We start from the raw sequence: 20,416 nt of genomic DNA, 5'->3' as shown, positions 1-20,416 counted from the left end.
TTATTTATTTATTTATTTGAAATGGAGTCTCACTCTGTTGCCCAGGCTGGAGTGCAGTGGTACAATCTCGGCTCACTGCAACCTCCGTTTCCTGGGTTCAAGCCTCTCTTTCGCATGCCACCATGACCACATTGCGATCAAATTACAACTTCCCTGTTCAAGATTCTCCTGTCTCAGCCTACTGAGTAGCTGGGAATACAGGCATGAGTCATGATGCCCGGCTAATTTTTTGTTGTATTTTTAGTAGAGATGGGGTTTCACCATGTTGGCCAGGCTGGTCTTGAACTCCTGACCTCATGTGATCCTCCTGCCTCGACCTCCCAAAGTGCTGGGATTACAGTCTTGAACCACCATGCCTGGCCTGATTTAGCCTGTTATTAATTAGGGAATATGTAAAATGTTACAACTGGTGTGAATAAGTGAAAGACAAATTTGTATAGAACAAAGAGATATTAAAATGAACTTACAAATACGTGACATGAAACAGGCTTTTTCTTTGTGACGTTGAGGGCCAAGTGAACTAAGTCTCCATGGGTCAGAATTGTCATGTCCAAGGACAAGAATTTGTTTGCATTGCTTTCAGTTATCCACGACTTAGAGAGTTGTAAAGCAGGGCAAAGGCAATGGAAGGCCAGACTCAGGTGACCCAGAATGTGCCAAGCGAACGGCTGGCAAAGTATAGAAATGGGCCAAGTTGAGTCTGCTGCCTGTTTTTGTACATAAAGTGTCATGTGTTGTTGGAACACAGCCACATGTTTGCATGCCGTCACTGTCCACTTTCACACTACGATGTAGAGTTGAATACCTGCAACATGAAGCCTAACCCATGAAGCCTAAAACAGGATTTACTAGCTGGTCTTTATGGGACATGGATGCTCACATGGTTGTCTAAATAATGCCCTTTTTTCCATTGAGCCTCAACATTTTCTCCACATGAATAATACAGTTCTAGAAAATTGAGAGAATGGTAAGGAAGTAATATTTAAAGAGAATAATTGACTTTTTTTTCTAGGATTGAAGCAAGATGTGAGCCCTTAAACCAATATTTTACTGTGAGTACAAGCAGATCCATAAAATTAGATTTTTCACAGATATATCATAGAAAAAACGCAGAACATTAAGAGATGCAGGGAAAAGAATTAAGAGAAGGACAAGTGATATATGAAAAAATAGTAAAAAGATGGATAGAGAATGAATTCTAAATTAGAAGTGGGAAATGTTTTGCATGTATGATCTCATATAACTTTATAATTATTCTAGGAGCAGGTACTAATTTTGCTACCCATCTTTACCAATGAAGAAGTTGAGATCAAAGTCACAGAGCTAGTAAGTGGTACAGCTATAATTTGAACCCAGGTCTTCTGGCTCTGGAAACACTGAGATTTGACCAATCTGTTTTACTATCTTGTTATAATAAAGGAACAGATTTTCTTAACGGTAACATGTGATCCTCAGTTGGAATATACAGGGTGAGAAGAATTTCACTGGCTGATCCGATTATGAGACCTTGGCAGTCAAGAAACAGCACGTGCAAAGACTTCTGGCAGTGGGGAGCCTGCCACAGATTCCAGAATTGGAAGAATCAGTATAGCTGGAAAGTAGAAGGGGTGGGGGCTGTGAGAGATGGGGTTGAAGAGCAGGTGAGATTGTGCAAGTTGTGTGGCATTTCATGTTGTTCTAAGAGCAACGAGACAATATTGAAGTTTTGAAACAAAGAGAGGGCAGGTGGCTTGTTCTGATTTGCAATTTCAAAAGACACTGTGGGCTTCAGTGGAAAGAATGGATTGGAGCTTGGCCAAAATGGAAGTAGGAAGACCAATTAAAAAGCTGCCGATACATAACAGCCAAGATTATTACACGCCCAAAGGGAACTGCTAACCAAATCATAAAAAGAATTTGTGGTATTGAAACTGAAAGTGGAGGGGTACAGGACATGGGTGAGATTATTTCCACATGGAATCTTGGTTCTTTTCCCTGGCTTGTCCTTTCATTTATTTTCTTTGATATTTGGCCTTATTAGCAGATGGAATAAACTTCTATTGTTCTGAGTGCCTGAATTCCCAAGGCAGTTGAACATGATGCTGTGATTGGTTCTCTTTTTTTTATGCTTGTGTGCTTTGTGCTTCTTATGTCTATTAGAGCACTTTTCACATTGAATTCTCATTTTCAGATTACCTCTGCCTTCCCAACTAAAAGCAAATGCTAAGAGAATGAAGACCTTGTCTAGCTTACCTTTGTATCCTTACTGCCTAAAAGTGCCAACCAAAAATAGTCATTGAATACAAATTGTTGAATAAATGAATGAGATTCAATTATGCAAAACAGATTTTCTTCTGCCAGTTTTAGCTGCTCTCTTCATTTACATATTTCCAGATTCATGCTAATTCCCAGGTGCCTTAGGGATTAAAAACCATCTGTAATAACTCTGTCGTTCATTTAAACCTACGGATTTTTTTTACACAGAGTATATAGGCCATTATGAATGTTTTGAATAACACTTACAAATGCACTTGAATTCTGCTTCAGATATCACTCAGTATTTCAATGACCAGTTAATAACTGTAACCCACAGTATCTCATACTGTGAACTCTTGAAACATGAGTTATTCCTTTCCATTTTCCCCCATGATTTGCTATTTGTGTGACTTGGTCAATACCTCTCTGAGCCTCAATTCTCTCATGTGTACAACAGAGATAATATTTATCCATTTTGACCCATTTTAAATGAATTAATGAGATAATATGAAGTATACTCACCACATAGTAGGTACAAAAGTATTAAATTCTGTCCACTTTTTTTCATGCTTTTACCTTTTGGTGGTTTCTCTTTCATCCTCTGTGTCCCTATATTTCTGTGGATAACCTAACTGGCTGGGCCTTTTTTTTTTAAATTCTCTTACTTAAATTACTGAATCTCTTCCAATATTCACTCATATTTTCCTTTTCCTCCATCTAGATAAAGTGAAATGAGAAAGCCTTCACTCCATACATCATAGAAATTTTGATTTCAAAATACCCAAAAACGTTCCCTTGAGGTGGAGCAATTCACGTTTCCCTAATTTTTCTAATTCATCCATCGTTACCTCTTTTCTCTACTGCATGAAAATCTGCAGATGGTATGAAACTCCCTCCTTCCCCATGCTAGTCTATCAGCTGTACTGTTATCCATGGAAACTGGGCAGTACCAGCTTTGTGCAGAGCCGGAAACAATAAAGGCTTTCATTCCAGGCATTGCTTTGTAGGGTTGGCATTTCCGAATTTAGGATCAGCAGATGTATTCATTATTCCCTCATCATTCCTCCCTCGTTCCACTGGCTCTGGACTTTGTTTAATCATCCAGCTTGCCTGAGCCTCCACTCTCCAATTGTGATTTTAATAGGCTATTATTTTGAGACCTAGGTGAGAATTTCTTACATTCAAATTCTCAGCAGCAATTTCGTGCAACTTTGTTGCTTTCAGTTGTCAGATTAAGCCCCTTTTGAGATAAACACTTTAATACACAAATTTCTTTTGCCTGGGTAGTAAGTGGAAATGAATGCATTAGCAGACCTTGCCTTTGTTCACAAGTTTCAAACATCTGGTTTGGTGCATTATCTAGCTTTGTTCTCACAGTGTCCTATTAAGGAGTTGGAAGGGCTCTCGCCCCCTAAGTTAGAATTTGCGTGTCTTTTTGTTCTGAATTCTTCTGGAATTTGTGTTTTTACGAACATTATCTCATAGACTTAGACAAGACAGAGGAGAAGGAACACTTTGTATTTCTGATCAACACAAACACGGGATCAAGAAGACACTCTGCCAAATTTGTTAATTGAAATTGAAGGGCTTCTCAAACATTAATGTATCTATGAATCACTTAGAGATCCTGTTAAAATGCAGTTTCTGATTCAGTAGTTCTGGGGTCTCAGATTCTCTGTTAACTCATTTCTAAGAAGCTCCTGATGATGTCAATGCTGCTGGCTATTTTTCTTTCTCAGCTGTAAAGAATTCTCCCTAGCTCCACTCTCTGCCTTCTGCAATTTTCACCACTCATCCTACCACCCAGGTGATTCTGATAGGCAACCAGCTTTGAGGACTATATTAATTTCCTGTGGCTGCCATAAGAAATCACCATAAACCAGTTGCCTTGTAAGAACAGAAATTTATTGTCTAACAGTTCTGAAGGCCAGAAATTTGAAAGTAAGGTTTTAGCAGGACTGTGCTCTCTCCAAAAGATCTAAGAACAATTCTGTTTCTTGCCTCTTCCAGCTTCTTGTGGTTGTCAGCATTCCTTGGCTTCTGGCTGCATTACTTTAATCTCTGTCTCTGTCTTGACATGGCCTACTTCTCCCCTCCATGTCTCTCCTCTGTATGCCTCTTTTAATGACACGTGTCATTGGATTTAGGGCCAACCCAGATTTTTCAGGATGATCTCATCACTATATTCTTAATTACATCAGCAATAACCCTTTTTCCAATAAAGGTCATATTAACGCATTCTAAAGGTTAGGACATAGATAGATATATCTTGGGGAGTAGGGGAACCATTCAGCCCACTGCAGGAACCATGTGGCTGTAAGACCTTCACAATGCCGCGTTTGAACCAGAGATCCTATAATTCTAATGAAAACTTGCTTAGTTTTAATAGCACTATTAATGTAGAAAGAGGATGTTTTTGCTCCCTTAGGTATCAGTATCCTGTGAATGTCTGTAGAGGACAAGTGGAGACTGGAGATGACTAGAATATATCAATAGTAGCGTTAAATTCAAAGAGCAAAGTATGTAGAGGAGGAAGGTGGAAGTGAGACTAAAAGGCAGTAGAAGCCAAGCCAACCCCCCAAAAAACTGAGTATCTGCCTTCCATCCTGTGTGAACCTGAATCTCTGTCAGTACTTCTTGAACTTTCAAGGGCAAATGAAATGCCTGGGGATCTTGTCTGAGATGGAGTCTGGGATTCTGCAGGTCTAATAATCTCCCAGGCGATGTTGACACAGCTCATTCATGGACCACACTGTGTGTTGCAACGGCTTAGGCTAGGTATAGGTAACAAGCAAGTATAAAAGTCATTAATTGCATTAAGTATGCATTGCTAAGGAGCAAAACCATTGTGTCCGTAAGAAACTAGAGAGGGTGTGTGTCTCCTCTTTAGCCGTGTTACAGGATTCAAGTCTAGTGTTGCCAGTCTTCTTACTCTTCAAAAGAATTTGTATTTTTATATAAAATCTTCATATTTGTTAGTGTTGGCAACCAAGTCACAAAATTATAAAACACTAGTGAGTCAGATAAATAATATATATGTGTGTGAGTGTATATATATAGATACGATTTTCATTGTTTAACCTCCTATGTGACCCATCTGTAAATTATCATATCTGTGACTCCCTTTGTATGAAATAATTATGAAAACATTGACAGTGATAAAATGAAGAAAAAAAGACCAACAATTTAATGTTAGGTGTTAAACTAGCTTGTATTCTATTTTACACAGCACTCCAAATGGGTAGCTGTTCATAATACACCATGTCAAGAAGGAAATGAGACATTCCAAGGGCTATTAACTACTCCACCAGAGATCTTGGAAGATCACTGCAGTTTTATTTAGTGTTGATGTTTATTTAATTCTGGTGCAGAAGGGCAAATTCACCATGCTCAATGGCCCTCAAAGTCACACTGGTTTAGTGAGTGTGGATTAATGAACCATCGACAGTAGGCTATGGCGTTACCTTATAAAACGGTGACAGGAGAGAGGACAGCCTGGAGTCGTTGATTTTTAATATATTATGCATATAAAGAATTTGTTAGTAGGACTTGGAGTTACCATGGTTTTATCAGCTTATTAGTTTGATAGGACAAGGTTAAGCTAGTCATGGTAATTAACATCTCCCATCTCTCTGTGGTCATGATCTGTGAGTTTAGGTTAATGCATCCTACTCTGTTGAATCCTCTGAACAATGCTAGATAATCCGTACATCACTAAATGGTATAGTTTGGGCATCTTGAAAGAACATTGCTATCCTTTCGCAAATGTAATCTTGATCTTGGGAGCAGAAAAGCTACAAACACTCATGTAAATGCAATGTCCAGAGGGATGTATAATGAACAGTTGCTCAAAGTGCAAGAAATAGATCAACCGTGTTTGTAACTCTCCATGCTAAAGTCAGAGAGCCATAGCACCACATTTTACTGGTATGGAGTAAAGAGACTATGATTTAATAGGTGAAAGAGTCAGCGCCATAATACAGCCAGATATTTCATCATAAAGCTTTATTATATAAAGTTTGGAGCCATTTAAAATGTTCCTTAAAAATCTTGAAAAACTACCCCACCCATAACAAAGAGAATGTTCTCTGCAGAGCTCAGAGGTGATCCAGCTTCTGAATCTATGGCTGAATTGAGGCTTTTGTGAACTTTACAAGGATATTAGAGTGAGAGGTTGAAATAAGTAAAATGATTTAGACTTTAAGAAAAAATTCCCATTTGGTTGTTTTCAGGAATTTTTTTTCTTTAAGCAAGTTATAAGTTAAATCTTACAAACAAATCTTGTATATAATCTGCAAAATTTAATATTAAAAATAATACAAGTAGGAAAAGGCTGCCAATTCACATAATTCTGTTTACCTGGGCAGCTTTCTCTGAGTTGCTGATGTTAAAGTCTTGCTAGCTCCACTTGATTGGTAGTGGCTTACTGGAACTCTGATTTCAGAGAGATTCTGTAGCTGATCATCCACTAGAAAAGAGTGCCATGATTGACTAACAATGTCTTCCTTGGGTATGGGAGGGAGTGGAGGTAACGTGTGCCATATATTTGCTGCAGATGCTTTGTATTAATACTTAAAGAGATTATTTTACTTGACACTTTATAAAGAAAATTAGAAGGATTGATTGAGAATCCTAAAACCCTCTCTACTTAAGGAGAATTAAATGTAATTTATTAGACAAATGACAATATGTATGATGTATATATAAACCAAGTGAAAAATAATAATACTGATTCTTCACATTGGTAATGGGTAAATCTCAGATCCTTGCAAATCTCTAAGGGGAAAATCACATAGGAACAGTTCATGAGAGTTACCACATAGCAATAGCAGTAAGTAAGTGGAATGGGCTTGGATGTGAGGATGCTGAGTAGTTGACCTGGACTGTCGTAGCTAAGTGCTCTTGCATAGCAGTGATCATGATATAAATATGGGCCTCTGAAAACCAGTGATCATGATATAAATATGGGCCTCTGAAAACCAGTGATCATGATATAAATATGGGCCTCTGAAAACCTGACAGCTTACTGCAGGTTATGAAACTTTGGCATCACTCCCTGTGGTAGGCAGAATGACCCCCAATATGTCCACACCCTAAGCACTGAGAGCCTGTGAATATGTTATGTTACATGTCAAAAATTACTGCAGATTTTGAGGTTCTGAACCTTAAAAGGGGAGATGGTCCTGGATTATCTGGGTGGGCTCCATCTAATCACATGAGCCCTTAAAAGCAGAGAACTTTTTCCAGTTAGATGGCAGAAGGAGAAGTCAGAAAGACTTGAAAAGTGAGAGAAACTCCACCTGCCACAGCATGAGAGGAAGTGTGCACCCTCAGGTGTAACTGTGGGACTTTAGCTGACAGGAAAGGAGTATGGACCTCTGTCCCACAAGCACAAGGAACTGAATGCAGCCAACAGCCAGAATAAGTCTGAAAGTGGAATCTTCTTCAGTGCCTGGCCCAGAATGGCCAACACCTTGCCCTTGTGAAACCTAAGCAGTGGGCCTGGCCGAGCCATTCTGTGCTCAGACTTCTGACCCATGAAACTAGAAATAATAAATACATGTTGTTTTAAGCTGCCTAGTTTGTAGTAATTTGTTAATATACTTTCAAACGGTTGAAACTAATATGTTAAGACTTTGAATGACAAAGGTCTTATATTAGAGCCAATGATGTCTATAAAAGATAAGCTCTAGCCAGGCGTGGTGGCTCACACCTGTAATCCCAGCACTTTGGGAGGCCAAGACAGGCGGATCACCTGAGGTCGAGAGTTGAGACCAGCCTGACCAACATGGAGAAACCCCCATCTCTACTAAAAATACAATATCAGCTGGGTGTGATGGCACATGCCTGTAATCCCAGCTACTCAAGAGGTTGAGGCAGGAGAATCGCTTGAACCCGGGAGGTGGAGGTTGCAGTGAGCTAAGATGGCACCATTGCACTCCAGCCTGGGCAACAAGAGTGAAACTGTGTCTCTCTCTCTCTCTCTCTCTCTGTATACATACACATATGTGTATATATATGTATATATGTGTGTGTGTATATATATATATGCTCTAAGTCTTAGTGGCTTAACATAATGTATTTCATCACTTAATGCATTTCATCTCTAATGCTATGGACAAGTGCAGGTCATTAGGCTTTCCTGGATGTTTTTCCCTCAAAGGGTAAAAACATCATCTCTACCTCTTGGAATTCCTAGTTGCCACAGAGGAGAAAAAGAGTGTGACCAGACATAAGGGGACATTTAAGACTAGGCCTGTAATGGTGAATATCACTTCCATTAATATCTCATCGTCTAGAATCAAGTCACATGACTCCAGCTTAACTGCATGGGAGAATTGGAAATTTAGCTTTTGTGTGTGTACAGAAAGAAGATACGCAACTGGGGAGTATTGGGCCAACTGCTGTCACAGATATATTCTTTATAGAGTTTGATTCTTCATGAACTAGTAATCTTCCATTACTTAGGAAGGATTGCTGTATTTGAACAAGGGATTTGTTTTTCTTCTGGTTTGTGGGAAGTCATATATTTTCTGGCACTCTGATCACTTGTTATTTGCTAATTCTTGAAAATGTCGCAGGATATCCCATATCCTCTGCTGTCCTATCCATGTTAGGATTGCAGCACTGGTTACTGTGAGCTCTATTCTGACTGAAGAGCATTCTTGGTTTGACTGCCATTGCTACATATAGCATTTATTTCATTATTTTAAAATGTCAGCCTTCGGGGAGAGCCAAGATGGCCGAATAGGAACAGCTCCGGTCTACAGCTCCCAGCGTGAGCGACGCAGAAGACGGGTGATTTCTGCATTTCCATCTGAGGTACTGGGTTCATCTCACTAGGGAGTGCCAGACAGTGGGCGCAGGCCAGTGGGTGCAGCGCACCGTGCGCGAGCCAAAGCAGGGCGAGGCATTGCCTCACCTGGGAAGCGCAAGGGGTCAGGGAGTTCCCTTTCTGAGTCAAAGAAAGGGGTGACGGACGCACCTGGAAAATCGGGTCACTCCCACCCGATTATTGCGCTTTTCAGACCGGCTTAAAAAACGGCGCACCACGAGACTATATCCCACACCTGACTCGGAGGGTCCTACGCCCACGGAGTCTCGCTGATTGCTAGCACAGCAGTCTGAGATCAAACTGCAAGGCGGCAGCGAGGCTGGGGGAGGGGCGCCCGCCATTGCCCAGGCTTGATTAGGTAAACAAAGCAGCCGGGAAGCTCGAACTGGGTGGAGCCCACCACAGCTCAAGGAGGCCTGCCTGCCTCTGTAGGCTCCACCTCTGGGGGCAGGGCACAGACAAACAAAAAGACAGCAGTAACCTCTGCAGACTTAAATGTCCCTGTCTGACAGCTTTGAAGAGAGCAGTGGTTCTCCCAGCACGCAGCTGGAGATCTGAGAACGGGCAGACTGCCTCCTCAAGTGGGTCCCTGACCCCTGACCCCCGAGCAGCCTAACTGGGAGGCACCCCCCAGCAGGGGCACACTGACACCTCACACGGCAGGGTATTCCAACAGACCTGCAGCTGAGGGTCCTGTCTGTTAGAAGGAAAACTAACAAACAGAAAGGACATCCACACTGAAAACCCATCTGTACATCACCATCATCAAAGACCAAAAGTAGATAAAACCACAAAGATGGGGAAAAAACAGAACAGAAAAACTGGAAACTCTAAAACGCAGAGCACCTCTCCTCCTCCAAAGGAACGCAGTCCCTCACCAGCAACGGAACAAAGCTGGATGGAGAATGAGTTTGACGAGCTGAGAGAAGAAGGCTTCAGACGATCAAATTACTCTGAGCTACGGGAGGACATTCAAACCAAAGGCAAAGAAGTTGAAAACTTTGAAAAAAATTTAGAAGAATGTATAACTAGAATAACCAATACAGAGAAGTGCTTAAAGGAGCTGATGGAGCTGAAAACCAAGGCTCGAGAACTACGTGAAGAATGCAGAAGCCTCAGGAGCCGATGCGATCAACTGGAAGAAAGGGTATCAGCAATGGAAGATGAAATGAATGAAACGAAGCGAGAAGGGAAGTCTAGAGAAAAAAGAATAAAAAGAAATGAGCAAAGCCTCCAAGAAATATGGGACTATGTGAAAAGACCAAATCTACGTCTGATTGGTGTACCTGAAAGTGATGCGGAGAATGGAACCAAGTTGGAAAACACTCTGCAGGATATTATCCAGGAGAACTTCCCCAATCTAGCAAGGCAGGCCAACATTCAGATTCAGGAAATACAGAGAACGCCACAAAGATACTCCTCGAGAAGAGCAACTCCAAGACACATAATTGTCAGATTCACCAAAGTTGAAATGAAGGAAAAAATGTTAAGGGCAGCCAGAGAGAAAGGTCGGGTTACCCTCAAAGGGAAGCCCATCAGACTAACAGCGGATTTCTCGGCAGAAACCCTACAAGCCAGAAGAGAGTGGGGGCCAATATTCAACATTCTTAAAGACAAGAATTTTCAACCCAGAATTTCATATCCAGCCAAACTAAGCTTCATAAGTGAAGGAGGAATAAAATACTTTACAGACAAGCAAATGCTGAGAGATTTTGTCACCACCAGGCCTGCCCTAAAAGAGCTCCTGAAGGAAGCGCTAAACATGGAAAGGAACAACCGGTACCAGCCGCTGCAAAATCATGCCGAAATGTAAAGACCATGGAGACTAGGAAGAAACTGCATCAACTAATGAGCAAAATCACCAGCTAACATCATAATGACAGGATCAAATTCACACATAACAATATTAACTTTAAATGTAAATGGACTAAATTCTCCAATTAAAAGACACAGACTGGCAAGTTGGATAAAGAGTCAAGACCCATCAGTATGCTGTATTCAGGAAACCCATCTCACGTGCAGAGACACACATAGGCTCAAAATAAAAGGATGGAGGAAGATCTACCAAGCAAATGGAAAACAAAAAAAGGCAGGGGTTGCAATCCTAGTCTCTGACAAAACAGACTTTAAACCAACAAAGATCAAAAGAGACAAAGAAGGCCATTACATAATGGTAAAGGGATCAATTCAACAAGAGGAGCTAACTATCCTAAATATATATGCACCCAATACAGGAGCACCCAGATTCATAAAGCAAGTCCTGAGTAACCTACAAAGAGACTTAGACTCCCACACATTAATAATGGGAGACTTTAACACCCCACTGTCAACATTAGACAGATCAACGAGACAGAAAGTCAACAAGGATACCCAGGAATTGAACTCAGCTCTGCACCAAGTGGACCTAATAGACATCTACAGAACTCTCCACCCCAAATCAACAGAATATACATTTTTTTCAGCACCACACCACACCTATTCCAAAATTGACCACATAGTTGGAAGTAAAGCTCTCCTCAGCAAATGTAAAAGAACAGAAATTATAACAAACTATCTCTCAGACCACAGTGCAATCAAACTAGAACTCAGGATTAAAAATCTCACTCAAAGCCGCTCAACTACATGGAAACTGAACAACCTGCTCCTGAATGACTACTGGGTACATAACGAAATGAAGGCAGAAATAAAGATGTTCTTTGAAACCAACGAGAACAAAGACACAACATACCAGAATCTCTGGGATGCATTCAAAGCAGTGTGTAGAGGGAAATTTATAGCACTAAATGCCCACAAGAGAAAGCAGGAAAGATCCAAAATTGACACCCTAACATCACAATTAAAAGAACTAGAAAAGCAAGAGCAAACACATTCAAAAGCTAGCAGAAGGCAAGAAATAACTAAAATCAGAGCAGAACTGAAGGAAATAGAGACACAAAAAACCCTTCAAAAAATCAATGAATCCAGGAGCTGGTTTTTTGAAAGGATCAACAAAATTGATAGACCGCTAGCAAGACTAATAAAGAAAAAAAGAGAGAAGAATCAAATAGACACAATAAAAAATGATAATGGGGATATCACCACCGATCCCACAGAAATACAAACTACCATCAGAGAATACTACAAACACCTCTACGCAAATAAACTAGAAAATCTAGAAGAAATGGATACATTCCTTGACACATACACTCTCCCAAGACTAAACCAGGAAGAAGTTGAATCTCTGAATAGACCAATAACAGGAGCTGAAATTGTGGCAATAATCAATAGTTTACCAACCAAAAAGAGTCCAGGACCAGATGGATTCACAGCCGAATTCTACCAGAGGTACAAGGAGGAACTGGTACCATTCCTTCTGAAACTATTCCAATCAATAGAAAAAGAGGGAATCCTCCCTAACTCATTTTATGAGGCCAGCATCATTCTGATACCAAAGCCGGGCAGAGACACAACCAAAAAAGAGAATTTTAGACCAATATCCTTGATGAACATTGATGCAAAAATCCTCAATAAAATACTGGCAAACCGAATCCAGCAGCACATCAAAAAGCTTATCCACCATGATCAAGTGGGCTTCATCCCCGGGATGCAAGGCTGGTTCAATATGCACAAATCAATAAATGTAATCCAGCATATAAACAGAGCCAAAGACAAAAACCACATGATTATCTCAATAGATGCAGAAAAAGCCTTTGACAAAATTCAACAACCCTTCATGCTAAAAACTCTCAATAAATTAGGTATTGATGGGACGTATTTCAAAATAATAAGAGCTATCTATGACAAACCCACAGCCAATATCATACTGAATGGGCAAAAACTGGAAGCATTCCCTTTGAAAACTGGCACAAGACAGGGATGCCCTCTCTCACCGCTCCTATTCAACATAGTGTTGGAAGTTCTGGCCAGGGCAATCAGGCAGGAGAAGGAAATAAAGGGTATTCAATTAGGAAAAGAGGAAGTCAAATTGTCCCTGTTTGCAGACGACATGATTGTTTATCTAGAAAACCCCATTGTCTCAGCCCAAAATCTCCTTAAGCTGATAAGCAACTTCAGCAAAGTCTCAGGATACAAAATCAATGTACAAAAATCACAAGCATTCTTATACACCAACAACAGACAAACAGAGAGCCAAATCATGAGTGAACTCCCATTCACAATTGCTTCAAAGAGAATAAAATACCTAGGAATCCAACTTACAAGGGATGTGAAGGACCTCTTCAAGGAGAACTACAAACCACTGCTCAAGGAAATAAAAGAGGATACAAACAAATGGAAGAACATTCCATGCTCATGGGTAGGAAGAATCAATATCGTGAAAATGGCCATACTGCCCAAGGTAATTTACAGATTCAATGCCATCCCCATCAAGCTACCAATGACTTTCTTCACAGAATTGGAAAAAACTACTTTAAAGTTCATATGGAACCAAAAAAGAGCCCGCATTGCCAAGTCAATCCTAAGCCAAAAGAACAAAGCTGGAGGCATCACACTACCTGACTTCAAACTATACTACAAGGCTACAGTAACAAAAACAGCATGGTACTGGTACCAAAACAGAGATATAGATCAATGGAACAGAACAGAGCCCTCAGAAATAACGCCGCATACCTACAACTATCTGATCTTTGACAAACCTGAGAAAAACAAACAATGGGGAAAGGATTCCCTATTTAATAAATGGTGCTGGGAAAACTGGCTAGCCATATGTAGAAAGCTGAAACTGGATCCCTTCCTTACACCTTATACAAAAATCAATTCAAGATGGATTAAAGATTTAAACGTTAGACCTAAAACCATAAAAACCCTAGAAGAAAACCTAGGCATTACCATTCAGGACATAGGCGTGGGCAAGGACTTCATGTCCAAAACACCAAAAGCAATGACAACAAAAGCCAAAATTGACAAATGGGATCTAATTAAACTAAAGAGCTTCTGCACAGCAAAAGAAACTACCATCAGAGTGAACAGGCAACCTACAACATGGGAGAAAATTTTCACAACCTACTCATCTGACAAAGGGCTAATATCCAGAATCTACAATGAACTCAAACAAATTTACAAGAAAAAAACAAACAACCCCATCAAAAAGTGGGCGAAGGACATGAACAGACACTTCTCAAAAGAAGACATTTATGCAGCCAAAAAACACATGAAAAAATGCTCATCATCACTGGCCATCAGAGAAATGCAAATCAAAACCACTATGAGATATCATCTCACACCAGTTAGAATGGCAATCATTAAAAAGTCAGGAAACAACAGGTGCTGGAGAGGATGTGGAGAAATAGGAACACTTTTACACTGTTGGTGGGACTGTAAACTAGTTCAACCATTGTGGAAGTCAGTGTGGTGATTCCTCAGGGATCTAGAACTAGAAATACCATTTGACCCAGCCATCCCATTACTGGGTATATACCCAAAGGACTATAAATCATGCTGCTATAAAGACACATGCACACGTATGTTTATTGCGGCATTATTCACAATAGCAAAGACTTGGAACCAACCCAAATGTCCAACAATGATAGACTGGATTAAGAAAATGTGGCACATATACACCATGGAATACTATGCAGCCATAAAAAATGATGAGTTCATGTCCTTTGTAGGGACATGGATGAAATTGGAAACCATCATTCTCAGTAAACTATCGCAAGAACAAAAAACCAAACACCGCATATTCTCACTCATAGGTGGGAATTGAACAATGAGATCACATGGACACAGGAAGGGGAATATCACACTCTGGGGACTGTTGTGGGGTGGGGGGAGGGGGGAGGGATAGCATTGGGAGATATACCACCAGCATGGCACATGTATACATATGTAACTAACCTGCACAATGTGCACATGTACCCTAAAACTTAAAGTATAATAAAAAAAAAATAAATAAAAATTAAAAAAAAAAAAAAAAAAAAAAAATGTCAGCCTTCATGGGGTTTAGACTTCTCTTTTCGCTTTTTGTCTCTGACTTTGTGCTATGATAGTGATGGGGAGGGCTTGTGAAGCTAGCACTCCCTTTAACCCTGCACTTACCTCTCCCCTGATTTTGATGTGCTAAGAACAGATTGATGGGACAGGAAGTGGCACCTGACACTGCGGAGAAGTTATTGCTTCTGTGGCGATTCCTCTGCCACGGGTTTTCTTCTTCTCTCTACCTTCCTGGTCCTGACGTAATTGCCTGGGCTGTTTGTATTTAACCCTTTATGCTTTTAAAGGGTAGTCTACAATAATACCAGAGGACCTGGTTGTCTTATCTCATCTGTCCCTGAGTTTTTAGTAATTTAGTAGACTTAGCATATGTATTGGCTTGTATCGGGTTTCTCAACCTCAGCACGAATGCTATTTGGGGCTGAATAAGTATTTGTTGTGTATTTGTGTATGTGTGAATGTGTGAGTTGGGGGGATGACATCGTAGGATAGATAGCAGCATCCCTGGAGTCTGCCTACTAAATGTCTGTATCATTTTTGAGTCTTGACTCTTGGAAATCTCCAGGCATTTCCAAGTGTCCCCTGGGGAACCAATCACCCCAGGTTGAGAACCACTGGTCCATGATGAAGCTACCAGCCCTGATGGGCTTATTTCACTCATCTGTGGACCATGGTTTTGAGTAGAGCACCAATTCCCTCTTCAAGTGAGTCCACAGACAGCAAACAAAAAATTCCAGTGTAGGTCAATTTCATGATGAGGGAAAAATATCCGTGCTCTTCTAGAGGAAGTCTTACATGCAGCCAGCAGACTGGGACCCAGTGAAGTCTTCAAGTTTGAAAGCCTAATTAGATAAGTAAATTCAGCTGGAGGATTTGTAGTTGTTAGTGACCGCTTCCAAATCTGTTGTACTCAAAGCCAAAATGAACTTGAGCACACAAAGCCTTATCCTGCCCAAAGGACTGAGTTCTGAGAGGCTGGATGTGGCATTTTTCCTTCTGTGCTGCATCCTAAAGTAAGATCCTCATACTTCTTATACGCAACATGATGTCAGGGGCACATTTTAAAATCTTCAAATTTCATTGGCTGTTGGCTTTCACAATATATGGTGGAGGGATGGATACAATCAGCACTCCAAACTCATAGTATCAAAGCCTCTTTACAATAGATGTATATAAAAAGTGAGCTGATTTAATGAAAATAATAGGACAGAATATATGCATATATTACTAGTTTCCTATCTCTGCTGTAACAAATTACTGCACATTTAAGTAGCTTAAAACAACGCAAATTTGTTGTCTTGAAACTCCAAGGTCAGAAGTCCAAAATGGGTCTTAGGGGCTAAAATTAGGGTGGCTCTGGGGAGAGTCGACGTCCTTGCCTTTCCAGCTTCTAAAGGCAGATGGCGTTCCTTAGCTCCTGCCATCTCTATCTCCATCTTCAAAGTGCATGGCTCCACCTTCTGCTTCCATATCACATTTTCTTTGTCTGACATCAACCCTCTTACCTCTCTAATGGCCTTTGTAATGACATTGGGTCCACCCAGGTCATCCAGGAAAACTTTCCCCTCGCAGGATCCTTAATCACATCTTCAAAGCCCCTTTCTAATCACAGGTTCTGGGGATTAGGAAGTCGACATCTTAGGGGAAGAGATGAGCACTTGTTAGCCTATCAAAACATGCAGAGGAAAAGTGAAGGTGAGGTATGGACAAGCAATGGCATATGGGAAAGCTTATTTTAGTTACTGATTACTGTGCGGCAATTTACCTGCCCAAATTGGTAGCTAAAAATAACACTCACTTCTTGTCTCACGGTTTTGTGCATCAGGACTCTGGTAGCAGTTTAGCCGGGTCCTCTGTCTCAGTCTCTCCCAAGGCTGCCATCAAGGTGTCAGTGGGGGCCGCAATCATCTTGTGGTTCAACAGGGGCAGGATCCCCTTCCAAGTTCAATCAGTGCGTGTGGGCAGAATTCAATTCCTTGTGATCTGTTGAACTGAGGTCTTAGTTCCTTCTTTGTTGTGGGCTGGAGGCCTCTTTCAGTTCCCTGCCACATGGGCCTCTCCATCGAGCAGTTTATGAGCTGTGGCTTTGCCAAAGTGTTTAACTGTCAGAGAGCAGGAGAGTATCACCAAGATACAAGCCACAATCTTTTATAATCTAACCCCAGGAGTGACAGTCCTTCATGTGCACTGCCTTTTCTTCATTAGAAGTGAGTCCCTGGGTCCAGTTTATACTCAGGGGAGATGATTACACAAGCGCACGAATGCCAGATAATAGGACCATTGGGAATCATTTCAAACTGCCTCCTACCCTTGTCTTAGGTCCTAAGTTTTTTGTTAGCCTACCTGATGTAAGATGCGGCTCTGCAGCAGAAAAGTGACTGTGCTATAGATTTGCTTCTCTCCAGGAACCTGGGAGCTCCCACATCTCTGCTTCCATTGTCCTCACTGTGAGGAGCTATGTTGTCACAGGTGCCTCAGTTTCTCTCTGGGTCATGGGCCCTTCCCTTTGCTTCATTCCTCATTTCCTAATGTCCTCCTGTGCATCTTCACTACATCCTTAAATCATTGATTATCATTGTTTAAATGTATGCAATGCTCTACATTTTCAAGAAGGTTCAGTTACAAGCAAAAAATATGCAAATATATTTGTCTAAATTAAATTAAACTCAAACTTGAGCTCCTGCTCATCAGGGTGTTGGGAGATTCAATCCTGAAATGGTTTTGGGCAGGCATGGAGCTCTCAACCTTCAATTAATGAACCACATTTTAAAGTATCTGCATCATTGACTTTTACTTCATCTTTCTCTCCTTTAATCTCCCCACCCCATTTTTTTAAAACTTTTATGGGTTTGATTCTGATAATCAAAGATTTTTGAAAAATAATCTGTGTTCTGATTTGCGTGGTGACTAAAATAGTCAAAGGAGTCAGACTCATTTATGAAAGCAGATGGTAAAAGCATTGGAGGATGCTTCCAACAAAGGGTGAGGGTGAGTTCATTTCTCTCTGTGAATATTATGATACGCCGGAGATGACCCATATGAATTTAATGTGGTGGCCTATTGCCGCTGTCAGGTCTCAGTAATTTTTACCTGTTTTGATGTCCCCTCAAACTGCTGAGGGCATTGGAGCACGCAGAGCTGGCGAATATGCATAAGTCTATGGCGTCTTGAGCAGCGATTTGTGTGAGTAGGGGACTATGTAAGGCAGGTCCAGTCCTATTACCCTTAGAGTGATTAGAGTCTTGGGAGTTTGAAAATAAACAGTGTTTTGTCCCTTTGCTTTCATTCATATTTAATCATCATAACCGATTATCCTAAAAATTCAACAGCTTTAAAGAAGAATATAATTTTTTTTTCTGTTTATCAAAGGGAAGCATGGGTTTAAAAACTAGCTGGAAATCTCTGTTCTTGCTAGTGATCTTTGATTCTGATACCAGGCATGTATGAAGCCCTTTTTAAATTTCAGGGGTCCATACAAAATGGCTCAACCACCCTAAAACTCTCCTCAGGGTTTACTAGCGTCTCCTACCTACCTCCTACCTTTGTGAGGGAGTTCCTGGTTCAAGATGTATTGAATATTCTTTGATATAAAAATAAATGTAGAAATTAGCATGAGAGAGACAACAAAAACATTGCATTTTTATTGCACTCTAAATATTTTACAATTTTTTTAATATTCTTGTAGAATGGTTCCATAGATCATCTCATAAAATGACTTTCCTGGCAAATTTCAACTCAAGATGGGAGAGTATCTTATTTTCAAAGTGGTCATTTGTATCTAGCCTACTTTAAACAGGCCTAATAAAAAATGATATCACTCTTTTATAATAATAAATGTTGTTTTTACCTGAGTAAGACATCTAAAAAATGAAGACATTTAAAAAATGAGGGGGGAAAAAAAGCTTCCCCTGGGGTGGGAATATCATTTCCCTTGAAATAATGGCATTTTGTTTCATGTTTAACAGATTATATATTACACATAAATCAGTGGCCAATTTCCATGATAAATAATCTTGAATTTATTCAACATTCAGAACAAAACAAAATCACCCCTCCTCCCATCAAAATGTAAATTATTTTAGAAAATAGAAAGTCAAGATCTGTTACCTTACTGGAACCTGTGTTCAACATGGAAATTGAGATACTGAGTTCTCCAACGTTCAGATTGTTTTGAAGGAACTTCATACTCCAACTGCAGTTGGAGATTGTCTGTAAGCTTCTTGGGGTAGACGCTGTCTTATTGAATAAGGACAACAGTTTAGTCTGTCCATTTATTCAGGAACATCTAACTGAAGCCAATGAGGATGGACAAAAACACATCCTGGAGGATCTCCAGCATCTCCCTGACTTTATTCTCACCCTGTGAAAGGTTGGACTTTGACTGACATATCCAAAGGTTGGAAAACACAGTTCTCTGAAATTGCTGTTCTGATGTTTTCTGGGATTGTCCGTCAAACAGACACAAATACAGTGAGGATATCTCAATTCCAAGTTCCTCTTCAAGATGCCAACTCCTTTCGGAGCCTAAACCAGAAGAGTATGTACCCAGATTTCCCTACCCCTTAAAACCCTCACCCTGCTTTAATGGAAAGACACCTGGTCTTCAGGGGCTCCTTGAAATTTAGCAGCAGAATAATGCTGTTGCCTCCATTTGAGTCACTTAAATCCATTCTGGGCCAGGCACGATGGCTCATGCCTGTAATCCCAGCACTTTGGGAGGCCGAGGCAGGTGAATCACAAGGTCAGGAGATCGAGAACATCCTGGCCAACATGGTGAAACGCTGTCTTTGGCCAACATGGTGAAACGCTGTCTTTACTAAAAATATAAAAATTAGCTGGGTGTGGTGGTGTGCACTTGTAATCCCAGCTACTTGGGAGGCTGAGGCAGGAGAATTGCTTGAACCCAGGAGGCAGAGGTTGCAGTGAGCTAAGCACTGCACTCCAGCCTGGTGAGAGAGGGAGACTCCACCTTAAAAAAAAAACACCTCATTTTGGATACTAATTACTTCTTCTTTCCATTTTCCGATCTTAGCTTATAGATCTACAATCTGTTATCCTTTAATTTCTACATGAGCTGAGAAGTAAATATGACTATAAAACTCTAATGATGACATCTTTTCTCAAACACAATTTCATTCAAAGTATTGATTTTCTTACTCATTTAAAAATTAATTTGTCCATGTCACATTTCATTCTTAACTTTGACATTTCATTTACAATGTAGGCTTAGATGCATCTTTCTTGAACTATCTATTTGTTCCTAAGTCATCTTTAAAATATGTGTTGTCTCCTATATTTATTTTGATCATTTAATTTTTAACTAAACTTTTTATTTATGTAAACGAATAAAGTGGGGATAGCAGGTACTACTCCATTGTGATTATGTTATGTCAAATTCTAAAACTAACCTGACTT

This window comes from Gorilla gorilla, chromosome 21 (genome assembly GCF_029281585.2).
Source record: "Gorilla gorilla gorilla isolate KB3781 chromosome 21, NHGRI_mGorGor1-v2.1_pri, whole genome shotgun sequence".
Taxonomy (NCBI): Eukaryota; Metazoa; Chordata; class Mammalia; order Primates; family Hominidae; genus Gorilla; species Gorilla gorilla.
This window is presented reverse-complemented; position numbering follows the sequence as displayed.